The following is a 13,884-nucleotide window of genomic DNA, read 5'->3' on the forward strand; positions in this document are numbered from 1 at the left end:
AGCTGATGGTACATAAAATATAGTTGTAAGAACACCCGAGGGAGTGATGTAAGCACCAAGCCTTAATATTCCAGTGCTCAAACTGTCTTAACAACAGCTGTCCCTTGTTACTCGCAGATAAGCCGCGTTCCAAACTACAGTAATATCTTCCACTGCCATAAACTTGGAGCGAACTTCAACCAAGCTCGTTTACTTCCCCAAGGATTCATGTCGTGAAGTAATTCTGAGCAACTTTCATCGGCGGAATTGTGACTTTGAGAAAGCTGAGATATACAGAACACTACGTAGAGTATGGTGATACTGGGAACGCTCTCAACAAATAATGTCCTACATTTCAATGATCGCGTAATATATGAAAAATACACGTTCGTGAAGAGGAGCACAGAACAGTACGAAAGCAAGGGGATAACTGGTAGTGAGCGAGATTACCCTTGTCCGAATAAGTTTTCATGTCACAAGTAAGACTTGCCTTCTCTCCCTGCACTGATCCCAGATTATTTTATACATGGGTGTGTTTTGGGACTGCCGTTCTGTCTGGAACTTGGTTGGTCAGAAAACGGACATTATAGTAACCAGGCAACCCATGTTAGTCATATTCTTCCTCACTTTATTACCCTGTGCCAGAACACTGCCTTCTATATAAGTAGGTACAAATGGCACCGTGTTTTAAATAAGTTCACTGGTGTTTCGTCTAGGTCACAGCAAAGCCCCTTACGCAGTAATGTCAGCAGGGAAGCAGAATTTTAAAACACGTTTCCACTATTTGAAGGTTGAAAACAATTCTCATCAGACCAAGTAAAATTAAGCAATTTCCTGAATTGTACCGAAAGTTGAAGGAAAAATGTACAGGAAAAGTTTGAAATTGTCAGTCTTGGATAGCTCTATCAAATTAAAAATCAAATTCCAAGACTCACTTTCGGCCTAAATGAAGTTCCGGGAAAAGAGCTTAAAATCGCTTGTTTATTTTCTCGTTTTACTTGTTATTCAAATCCTAGCCTAACTAATTTACATAATTCTTTCAGTGATGTGTTCCTTGGTTCACTACCCCCAGGAAATTTTGATTTGCTGAGAAACGTCTACACCGAATTTAGTTACAAGGGCTTAGGTGATACTCTGCATTGACTCACATTAGCGATCGTAGAGGTGCTTAAGTGAAACTCTGCATTGACTCACATTAGTGCTCGTAGTGGTGCTCAAGTGACACTCTGCATTGCCTCACATTAGCGCTCGTAGTGGTGCTTAAGTGAAACTCTGCATTTACTCACATTAGCGCTCGTAGTGGTGCTTAAGTGAAACTCTGCATTCACTCACATTAGCGCTCGTAGTGGTGCTTAAGTGAAACTCCGCATTTACTCACATTAGCGCTCGTAGTGGTGCTTAAGTGAAACTCTGCATTGCCTCACATTAGCGCTCGTAGTGGTGCTCGTAGTGAAACTCTGCATTGTCTCACATTAGCGATCGTAGTGTTGCTTTTTTAAGTGAATCTCTGCATTTACTCACATTAGCGCTCGTTGCGGTGCTTAAGTGAAACTCTGCATTGACTCACATTAGCGCTCGTAGTGGTGCTTAAGTGAAACTCTGCATTTACTCACATTTGCGCTCATTGTGGTAGTAAAAAGGCAAACTGCTGATCTGTTCAACCGGATAACAATGACTAAGGAAAGGACTGTAATTTTAGGAATAAGTACGGAATATCTTCTCATACTTTTTTGAGTTTTATTTTCCTAAAGTCGGAGCTCATATCCCTCTGATGTTTTCAACATTGAGTTAATTGTCCAAATCCCCTTGTGGGTGAGGGCGGTAGAATAACACCCAATGTATGCCCTACCTGTCGTAAGAGGCGACTAAAAGGGGCCCAGGCGCTCTGAACGTTGGAGCATGAATTGGCGACCACGGGGCCCTTAGCTGAGTCCTGGTATTGCTTCCACTTACTTGCGTCAGGCTCCTCACGTTCATCTATCCTATCCGACCTTCCTTGGTCAATTCTTGTTCTTTTCCGACCCCTACCCTGTTAGCTTTGCGAGGGCTAGGGAGTCATTCATTTTCACGCCCTTCGTGGCCCTTGTCTTCCTTTGGCCGATACCTTCAATTTTCGAAGTGTTCTAATCACTCCCATTTTTTCCCTCTGATTAGTGTTAAATAGAGGATGGTTGCCCAGTTGTACTTCCTCTTAAAACAAAAATCACCACCACCACCTTACTTGCCCAAAGGTCTAGAACTGTAGATTTTTGACTGGCTTGTCGTCTGGGTTACAGCAAAGCCCCACACAATGACGTCACCATAGGTAATTAATCCTCGTCATCTAAGTACAGAGTGTCCACAAACAAACTGTGTTTAGCGTGGCGCAGCACAGGTTGCAATGATCGTAGACGGTCTGAAATTTGGTAGTTTTTATAACTAAGCAATGCGCTCCCGAATTACGCCGCAAAATTTATTAGTTCCAGTTTCAGCCACCGGGAGAAGATTTGGCGCTGCAAGCAGCCAGAACGTTCAATTTTCCATAGCTCTGACGTCAGAAGGTTCTTCCGGTGGAATTGCATTTTGTCAGTTCCTTGGTTGTTTCAGGAGCAACCATTGCATTCAGCTTACGTGACTGTTTTTGTGTGGTTTCACAAGCTCGTTTATTCTTGGTACGATAATGTTGTGAGATGGACGGTGGACAATGGTATGATTATAAATGGGGATAAAAGTCAGGTTGTGAATTTCACAAATAGGAAAAGTCCTCTCAGTTTTAATTACTGCGTTGATGGGATGAAAGTTCCCTTTGGGGATCATTGTAAATACCTAGGTATTAATATAAGGAAAGGTGTTCATTGGGGTAATCATATAAATATGATTGTAAATAAAGGGTACAGATCTCTGCAAATGATTATGAGAGTACTTAGGGGTTGTAGTAAGGATGTGAAGGAGAGGGCATATTTGTCTCCGGTGAGACACAACCTAGATTATGGCTCCAGTGTATTGGACCCTCACCACGATTACTTGATTCAGGAACTGGAAAAAATCCAAAGAAAGAGGGGTATAAAGACACATCACTTTGCCTCTGCGGACGGTACTGTAGGATAAGGAAAGCCGAGGGAATGGTGAAAGGTGAATGGCCCCTGTGAGGTACTTGTGGCAGGTGCTGTCAGTCGTGTCTTCCTTTCTGTAATTAAATATAATGTTCATATGTACATTTCTGTAGAGAAGATAATGAAACGTGACGGGGTTGTTAAATGAACGCAACAACTGCCAGCTTATAAGATTTGTTAACTATTTCTAAATGGATGTAATCCATGTCAAACAGGGCGTTAATGATGTATGATACCAATAAGTACCACCAGGTGATTTGGCCGAAAGGTAACGTGTCAATCCAGCCATAGAGGAGCCATTTCCAAGGTACGTGATCAGCAGAAAGAAAACAGTTTGTTTAATTTAATTCTTGTGTTCGACGATTTCATTTAATACTACTTAACTAATACGAACTTCACTATACTGTAAATAACTCAATTTTCTTGGCTGTATATTTCAATACTGTCAGTTTTCTCATGACTGCAGTGAAATTTATTACTTTCAGATAGAAGTATTTAAAGTTTCAGAGCCAAAAATCAGTAGGCTAAATCAATCTCTCTTCCTAGAATATACCTTGAACTGCAAACGTATTAACAAAACTCTTTGTATAGTGCTAGGAAATAAAACGTCTAGTGTTTTATTACCCTAATTTACCAATAAATGCACACACACACATATATATATACACGCTCACACACAATTCTAATCAGCCATGAATGGCCACACAAAGTAATTACAATTACATGTCTCTCTTTCTTACGGCACAGCAGGCGGTCCAGCCCATTGCTATTCCCACGTTCAGTCACCTCATACAGCAACTGTGTGCAGACCGCTGGATCTGAACACAGAACTATGCGCTACTCGAGACGTGATAACTGTTCGTTGATTCGACTTCATAGACAGTGAAGTAATTCACACAGTCACATGCAGTTAAAAAGTAAACAACTCAACAGTATTCAAGAGCACGACAAAATTCTCAATAGCGAACATTAACATACAGTGACTCGCATAATTATTCGGACAGACATGATTTATTACATTTTCCTTTGTATTAGTGATTTCAGTAATAATAAATCACTGATATAAATTGAATACAAGTTTCTGTAAGAAATACAAAAACTGAACGTCCATCGTTCTTCTAATGAACACTGTCAATGAAAATATAATAATTAAGAAACAAAATAAAACCAAAACCAATATTGCACAAAATTATTCGGACACTTTCCTTTTTACGTATGATCCTAACGGTTCAGCGCCTGGTTGTCTTTCCTTTCATTTTAATTACTTCCCTGAGTCGATTTGGCATAATCTCCACTAATTTCTGGGTGTAATCAGGAGATATATTCTGCCACTCTTCTTGAAGTCGGTTTATCAACAGTTCTGTAGATGTAATTGTTGTTTTTCTTATTCCTTTATCAAGTTTGTCCCAAAGGTTCTCAATCGCATTCAAGTCCGGTGATTAAGGGAGAGGATGAAGCACATTTGGGCAATTAAACAGTAACCACATCCTTGCATTCCAGGTCATATGCTTTGGGTCGTTATCTTCATAAAACTTAAAATGTTCACCAGTTCCCATCTTTTCGGCACTCTTTTTCATATTGTCCCTCTGTATTCTAAGGTATTGAATGTGGTCAATTTTACCTTCAATAAAAACCAGTTCACCAACTCCATTCGCCGACATGCAGCCCCACACTATTACATGTCCACGGCCATCCTTCACAGTTGCTTTCAGATTTTTCTCTTGTAGCTCAGTATTAGGACGCCGCCAAACTGTTATCCTCTCATCAGACTGAAATATGTTAAATCTACTCTCATCAGCAAATATAACGTCATTCCACCACTCATTGTCCTCTCTAACATGCTCTTTGGCAAACAGCATTCTCTTTCTTCGATTTATTTGATTTATGAAGGGCTTCCTTCTTGCAATATGACCGTGAAAGTTACTTCGTGTGAGCACTCTCCGTATTATTTAGGGATGCACTTTCTTTCCGGTGTCTGCGACAATCTGCGTAACGAGTTTTGGAGCGCTTGACTTAGGTTCCTTTTTTGTCTTCCTGGTGATATAACTCTCTTCTCTCACAAGGAAAGTTCTTGGACGTCCCGTATGCTGTAGATGTTCAATCCTATCTTCCTCCCGGAATCTTGTGATAATATCAGAGACTGTACTTTTCTTCATTTGTAACATTTCAGCAATTTGACGACAACTTTTACCTTTGGCATGGTGGAAAAATTACTAGCTGTCGCTGTTCGATTGTGCTCTCTCTTCCTCTGCGGCCCATTTTCTCTTAAGTTGTACACAGTACTCTAACTCACTGAATATTTACGTTCATACTGTCCGTAGCTCTTCTCTACACGGCCTCTGCATGGCAACTGACTTGTGTCCGAATAATTTTGTTGAAGCACGTTAACTGCGTTCTGAGGTTCCAGGGTCACTGGTTCTCTTCTGTTAACTAAAAGTACGCATTTCAACGCTGTATTGAATCTATCATACTGGGTTCTGTCAGAAACTAGTTTACGTGCACAATATTTTCTCTGAAATATAGGGCCAGTGTGTAGCAAAGGCTATAATTACTAATGTGTCCGAATAATTGTGTGAGTCACTGTACGTCCATTTATCCTCGCACTCACGGCGATCCTCAGAATACAGATATACACAAGCACACGGTACTCTCAGGTAGAACAAGTCTTCCGTTCCGTCGTCTCCAGCCCATCTACTCACTGATCTCTCCGACACAACGTCACCTCCTCGTTCAGTCTTCGGTGGGCCACCAGCGACAGCCAACATCTCTGTCGTCCTCAGCCCAGCCACCAAACCCCAACACACTGAGTCTCTCACTGACTCCACCACGGAGTGCAACTCTGACTGACTGTCCGCGGCTAGCCTACCTTTTTATATCTCGGGTGATCTGAGCCAGAATTTTCGCGAGGCGACTAGAGGCAGAACATTCCCGTTGAATCTCCAAGAAACACAGATGTAAGCCGGCCGACGAGAACAATACAGGGAAACGCCAGCGGGGAGATCCGAGGTCGTCTGACTCACTAGCCCGTTCCTGGAAGTACCGATCGGGGCTGGTACGTACCAATATTAATGCATTTATTCTACATAAACATAATAAAAGTACAACTTTTTTCAAATAAATGATACACTCTGAGAGATTTTCCTCTCTCCCATAAAATGTTACTTTTCGATTTTGTACTTTTATAAGTAAGCTTCTCAAGTGTGTACCATTGGCCTTCAAAAATTGTCTATTCCGTAAAGTTCCTCTAAATTCATGATGTCCGTCTTTCATTTATCGGATTATTTCTGCACAATAACCTGAGCTTTGACAGTCATTTCCAATAAAGTGCTCCAAAGGAACCGGCAGGGGCCTTACACTGGCAACAAGTACGTTTTATGAGTCTTTGTACTATTTTGTTTATATTGTCAATAATAGGTCATGGGTTACTAAAATGCTAGCCCGCTGGCTACGCGATTTGTGTCACGTGATCTTGCAATCGGCAGATACTTGTGTTCCAACCCCACAATCCATTGTCCTGAAGTTTGCTTTCCATACTTTCCCAAGTTTATACCAGCAAAGCGTTGGAACTAAATCTTAATTCAGGGGAGACAGGTCAAACATCTGTAACCGCTACAAAAAGAAAGTCTTCGTCCAAAGTTTGACGGATGAAAATTATGTGAATTATGAAAAACCGATCCCTTCAGTTGTGGTGCCAGTTACCACATAAAGGAAAGGGAGTAGCGCTATATTAAGACTGCACAAAAGCATGGCTCATAAATCACCTCTCTCCTCATACGAATACACAAACGCTGTGAAGATGTCATGCAACCTGACCGCAGTCAGTTTGGTTCCCGGAAGGTGATTCAGCACAACCCGTTGCCACCAAAATGGCCGCAATGGGACAGAAACCCTTAGACATGTGCTGGGATTCTGCCAGGGCAATGAGCTAATGCACAACCATCGCCACCACCGTGAACGTCTATTGCTCAAGGCTTGAGACAGCGCGGATGGGAGGTGAACTGAATCTCTACCGATGACTCTAATCGGAGGGCTGATTTCATCACTATCAGCAGAAAGGACAATAAAGCAATGCTCTTAGATCCCACCATTCGCTTTGAAATAGACTGAAATCAGAAAAGTAAGCTATTTATTTAGTGTGCTTGCCTTACCTGTCAGTCATCACCATTATCTAAAGGCTTTGCCTTGTCGCTGCAACTATTGATCTCTTCTCTCTGCGATCCTTTTCATCTCGCCATAACCTTGGCATCCCACCATCTCAACTACCTCTTCAATGATCTTCTTCTGTGGTTTCCCTCTGCCTTTCTTTCCCAACACCTTGCCTTCGAACGAGTTCTTTATGAAGTCAGTTTGCCGGAGAATGTGACCAAAAACTGACGCTTTTCTCCATTTTATCGTTGTTATCAAGTGTCTCTGGGTGTTTATTTCTCTCAGCACTGCTTCATTATCAAGAGGCACCCTCCATAGTCAGACATCGACCTTACTACAAATTTTGAAGGTTCCATTCTGAGGAATAGAAAAATTACAGACACAAATACTGAGGGACTCTCTAAAAATCATACAATTGAATCTATACATGAGAACCTGATTAACATTCCTCCCCAAGTAACTCTGAAGAAAGACGGGAATAACAGCATTAACGATTAAATTTCCACTTTTTGATATTTGTAAACTCCAGTGAAACTGTAACTGTATTCAGCATCTGAATGGTCACACTCACTGGAGGACGCACAATTTATCTCTCTCTCTTGGCATAAATTATTGGATATCAGTTTTTCAATTTCGCATTATTCACAGAATATTCGAAACTGAAGTTTAGTGCTACTCGTTGATCAAAAATATGTAGGTGACATTCAACTGTTCACAAAATTCCTTTAATTCCTGTACATATTGAAACATTATCTATAAAATTTCAGTTGATTCTGATAAAAACTGCGTCCAAACAGCATTTTGTACATGGCAAAGAGCTGAAAATATTTTAAACTAGAAAAATGCAGTTGAAAGTTTTATGGAACATACGTGCTCTGGGCTGTAAGTTACTCCCGCAGACAGCCTTCTCCTCTAGTGCACAGCCTACGCCTATTACAAGGGATTATTGAAATGGTAGTTTGAAATAACATTGCAGCCAATATTGTCTGACAGTGTGAGAGAAACTGGCACCTGATTGCTCTATATACATCGAGCGATAACCATTAAAAGTGGTATTTAGAGTTTTAATTGGGCCAAAAAGTCAAAATCGAATTATTGGTCGTTATTGCATCTTTGATATATTATTAACATTATGCCGAAAGAAGACAAGCACAAACTCAGTTTGAATGCTTACATTTCAATCAACTCTCAGATATGACATTTTGTAGCCCCCGCCCCCTTCTATACGTCAGCGACTCGAGTGAAACTTATGGGAAATATACTTGACCTATCTTGACTATCTTTCTGACAGCACCCAACACTATTAGTAGCATTTGTAGACAATTGAAAGACATGTGGTGTCTCCAGCCTATAGCGGGAAAGGTTTGTTTACTTCTTCAGTGTTTCCTTGTGCTGGCATTCTGAGAAGAGAAGAGACTGTTGTAGTGTCTCTAATAATTACTTGTGAATGTTATATAACAAGTATGTTTCGAATAAATAAAGGCTCATAAGGGCAAATTTTCTGGAAACTCCCGGACTGGTTCCTCAAGTATAGAAGATGTCGGTGAGGTTATGGTTACAGAGGCTGAATCTGCACCATTCGCACAAATAAAGTAGGCAGAATGGTGGGAAAAATTGAGAAGTGTTCAAGAAGGAAGGGAAGAAACAAGTAGAGGTCCAGAGAAGATGGAGAGAATGAATAGTATGGAGCACGATAGTTTAAAAGTAAGATTTCAGCTGAAAAACTTTGAAGTCATTTTTCTCAGTTGGACATTTTTGTAACTCTTAGTAGACATTTCTCCTACACTATTAATGCTACACGAATGAACAGCTTGTTCTTACATTACAGTACTAGAAGAATTAGAAATGTATACTTTTCAAAATATGGTAATTTAAGGGAATTTACTTTTGAAAAATAAGGTTTAGGGGAAAAAACATATCCTGGCAACTAATAAATATTTTCAAAAACTGCTTCTTGTTCTTGTCGAGGAATGTTCAAACTGACATTGGTAGGAGTTTCAAGTTAATATCTTTGCTCAATTTAAAAAAAAATGGTACCTGAAAATTGGAAAATTAACAAGGAAGAGACAGAGCAGGTTTACTCTCCTTAAAAGTGGTATTATGGCGTAACTGATAACTTGATTTAAAAGAGGAATAGGTGTGGGATATTTAAGATTAAAAATAATAATAATGTTCTTTGCTTTACATCTCACGAACTACTTTTACGGTTTTCGAAGACGCGACGGTGCCGGAATTTTGTCCCGCAGGAGTTCTTTTACGTGCCAGTAAATCTACCGACACGAGGCTGACGTATTTGGCACCTTCAAATACCACCGGACTGAGCCAGGATTGAACCTGCCAAGTAGCGCCTCAACCGTCTGAACCACTCAGCCCGGCAGAGTAAAAATGAAAATTCGACTTTTTGGTCAAAGTTCGCAACACTTGAGCCATATTTCCCCATAAGTCCAGCGTTGCATGCTTCTCAGTCTTATCCCTGTGTCATTCCTTCGTCACTATAGGGCCCGCCTGGCTTGGTGCGATGTAAAGTAAATACTCCTATAAAATAATGAAAGTCAACTAAATATTGCATTTGAATGTTCAGTTTACAGAGTCTGAAACATTCCTGTGATCTCCATTGCCGAGACACGAGGTATAATAATCAAATTATATGTGGTAAAAACAAATATTTGTGGAACTTTCAATGCAGTCTCAGTGGAGGGCGCCAGACGGTTTCACTGCACTTATTGAAGTATCGACGTGCTATAATCGATATGTAGAAATGTAAGACCGATCATTGAGAACATCCAAAATGCGTGGTTTCTAAGTGCTGACAGTCGAAGCGAGCATTTGTGCTGCCAACGAGGTGCGTTTAACTCGCGAGCAAGATGGAGAAATGGAGAGATACAGCTTAAGGTTTAAAAACTGTTCGCTCTCCGCTCCTCTTAACTCTAGCATAAAACCTTAGACCTAGCAGATCTCTACTGAGTAATGTCAAGTGAAATTAACAATTAGTATGATTCTTTTAATGGTATTTCAGTAGTAATTATTAACAAAATTTTATAAATAATAATAATAATAATAATAATAATAATAATAATAATAATAATGTTGTAACCAAGGTTGAAGTTTACAAAACACAACTTTTATTGCTTCACTTTATGATATTTACACAAATAACTGAAAATTATTTTGAAGCAAAAAGGAATATTGAATCTTGAGAAAAGTCTGTCTTTATACAATATATACAGGTTTACAGTCTTTATATACCCTTCTATCTTGAAAAGATAGTCTTTGTGAATTGACACGTTGATAGTCGAGAACTATCTGGCACACTAACATAAATGTCTTTGAGAGTCCTTGTGTGTTGAAGTGCCTGAATTCCTAAAAAGCAAGTTCAATTGATTGAAGAAATTCCACTTAGCGAAACTAAGGGAGCTTGCATAACTTAGGGAATGAAAATGGCTTGTAAAAGAATTACGGAACATAGGCAGCGGAAACAGGTAAGGGAGCGGTGACCAGAGGTGAAACCTCGTACTGCCAGAAATTCAGTCCACCTGGTCGAAGCACATTTTCAAGAGGAGTAGCCTCCGTGCTCGACGTAGGGTGTATTCTGGAGCTGGACACCGGGGCAAGTGGGCGAGTGAGCAGGCAGGGAGCTCCTATTTATAGTACACTCGATGGTCAGGCACGCGCACTGAGGGCTGCGCGTCGAAGCTAGCAGAATGATACACAGGCGCGCGTGCAGCTGGCTGGTGGAGCGAGAAGGGAGCGCCGGACATACAACACCCTCCCCTCCTAAATACGCCGGTACGGCGTGAAACGGCGGCGGCGCTGGCGGCGACTGCGATGCTGGGGCGGAGCTGCTGATGTTGCTGTTGTATTGTCCGGAGCTGGAACTGGGCGGAGTGGCGCTGTCTCGTCCTGAAAGGAACCCATTGTTATTAAATGATCTAAAGCTCGTTCAGCAATAGATTTATCTGGTTTAGGAATAGCATCAATAGCTGGACAGGGGCGGTAGCGCAGACGTATCTGATCTTGATGGCGGCAGATACGTTTCTCCGTAGTCTGTATCTCGTATAGACGATGACCCAAAGATCTGCAGATGACTCCAGGTATCCAGAGTGGGTTGGATTTGAATGTCCTGGTGTAGACCTTGTCGTTGAGGGAGAACTTCGTTGGTGATGTCTTATGCTGGGCCGGAAGAGGCTGTAACAGAGAAAGTAAAGTTCTGTGAGGTCGTCCATGGAGCTTCTGTGCAGGAGTGATATTATCAGCTCCGGGTAGAGTTCTGTAGTTGTTTAAGAGTTGGAGCAAGGCTTGGTCTTTAGTTAAGCCTGAAGAGACAGCTTTCTTCATACTTCTTTTAAATGTTTGTACGAAGCGTTCAGCTTCACCATTAGATTGAGGGTGAAAAGGTGGTGCTAGGATATGACGAATGCCATGATGTGTACAAAAGTTCTGAAAAGCAGTAGCTGTAAATTGAGGTCCGTTGTCCGAAATGAGTACTTGTGGTAAACCTTCTGTAGTAAAGATTTTCTGGAGAGCACGAATGGTAGCTTCGGTTGTAGTAGTCGAATGCATATCCACGACATATGGAAAGTTTGACAGTGAATCGATGACTATTAACCACATGGAATTGAGGAAAGGACCTGCGAAATCGATGTGAACTCGTTCCCATGGAGTAGTAGCAGGAGGCCATGAAGCAAGATCAGAAGACGGGGCGTTCTGATTCGTTTGACATTGCTCACAATGACGTATTAGCTTTTCGATGGCGGCATCAATACCGGGCCAGTAGCAGTGTTGACGGGCGAGTTGCTTTGTTCTGGAGATACCCCAATGGCTTTGGTGTAATAATTCGAGAACTTGTTTCTGTAGGCTAAGTGGGATAACCACTCGGAAGATGGTGCCTGCTTCTAGTAATACAACTCCGGCACGAGTCGTGAGACGATGCTGCATACGATGATAAGGTGCCAGGTGGGCAGGAAGTGTGCTCTGAAGAGGCCAACCGTTGCGGATGTAAGTACGTACAGTAGCAAGTGTACTGTCCTTATCCGTAGCTTTAGCTATGCAGGTAGCATCAATAGGAAAACTGGATACAGTATCTTCAAGTTCTATGTCCAACTGAAGACATTCATTTTCTTGAGAATCGAAGGCAGTATCAGGACCAACGGGTAAGCGGGAGAGGGCATCAGCATTACAATGCTGGGATGTGGCTCGATATACAATCTGATAGGAATAATCAGAAAGGAACATGGACCATCTTTGAAGCTTTCTGAGGGAATTCTCTGGGATCTTATTACCAGGATGGAATAAGTGTACGAGAGGCTTATGATCGGTAATGATCAGGAAATGGTTGCCATAGAGATATTCATTGAAACGGCGAATACCAAAGATGATGGCTAAAGCTTCTTTCTCTATCTGTGAGTATCGACGTTGATGGTCATTAAGTGTTTTCGAAGCGAAGGCGATGGGGCGTTCTTGTCCATGACGATCCTTCTGGGAGAGAACGGCACCGACACCGTAGTCTGAAGCGTCAGTAGCTAGCGTGATGATCTTGTCGGGCTGAAAATGAGTGAGTTGTATAGCTTGAATTAAGGCGTTGTTGATTGTTTTCCATGCCTGTTGGCATTGCGGAGTCCACTGAAACTTAACACCTTTTTTACGTAGAGCGTTTAATGGAGCTGCCACTGTAGCGAAGCGCGGAATGAACTTATTATAATAGTTCGCTTTGCCTATGAAGGACTGAAGCTGCTTGAGGTTCTGAGGTGCTGGCATGTTTACTATCGCTGAGACATTCTGTGTACTAGGACGAATTCCATTCTTATCAAGTATATGTCCTAGGTAGTGAACTTGAGGCTGAAAGAAGGTACATTTAGCGAGATTCGCTCGTAGACCATTGTCTTTCAATTTCTGGAGAAGGAGGCGTAGATTGGTTAGATGTTCCTGATGATCTTTTCCAGTAACAATAATATCATCCAGGTAGTTAGCACAACCGGGAATGGAGGCGGTGAGTTGAGCCAAATAACGCTGAAAAATAGCCGCTGAGGATGAAACACCGAAGGGGAGCCGCTGGAGCTGGAGCAGTCCGAGAGGAGTGTTGAGTGTGAGAAATTTCTTAGATTCTTCGTCTAAAAGTAGCTGGAGATATGCTTCTTTAAGATCAACTCGAGAGAAGAATTGTCCACCAGAGAGACGACGGAATAAGTCTTCTGGACGTGGAATAGGAAAGATATCTGTGTCGAGTTGCGCGTTGACTGTAGATCGAAAATCGCCACAAAGTCGAACATTACCATCAGGTTTCTTGATTACCACGAGTGGAGTAGCCCATTGACTAGAAGTAACTGGTACAACAATTCCAGTTTGTATCCATCTTTCTAATTCTTTCGTGACCTGGTCTTGAAGTGCTAGGGGTACTGGACGAGATTTGAGGAAGCGAGGCTTAGCTCCGGATTTCAGCTGTATGTGAGCTGTATAGTCTTTGGCTGTTCCGAGTTGAGAGTCGAAGACTTCAGGAAACTGCGCTAGGAGAGCGGTAACGTCAGAAGTAGGATGCAATGTAGATACGACGTTAATGTTGTCATGTATCTGGAAACCAAATAAGTTAAATAGATCCATGCCCATAATGTTTGATGCAGTGTAGTTGTTAACTACGAGAAGAGGAATGGCCTTCTGAATTCCTTTATAACTA

Source organism: Anabrus simplex, chromosome 1 (assembly GCF_040414725.1).
Source record: "Anabrus simplex isolate iqAnaSimp1 chromosome 1, ASM4041472v1, whole genome shotgun sequence".
Taxonomy (NCBI): Eukaryota; Metazoa; Arthropoda; class Insecta; order Orthoptera; family Tettigoniidae; genus Anabrus; species Anabrus simplex.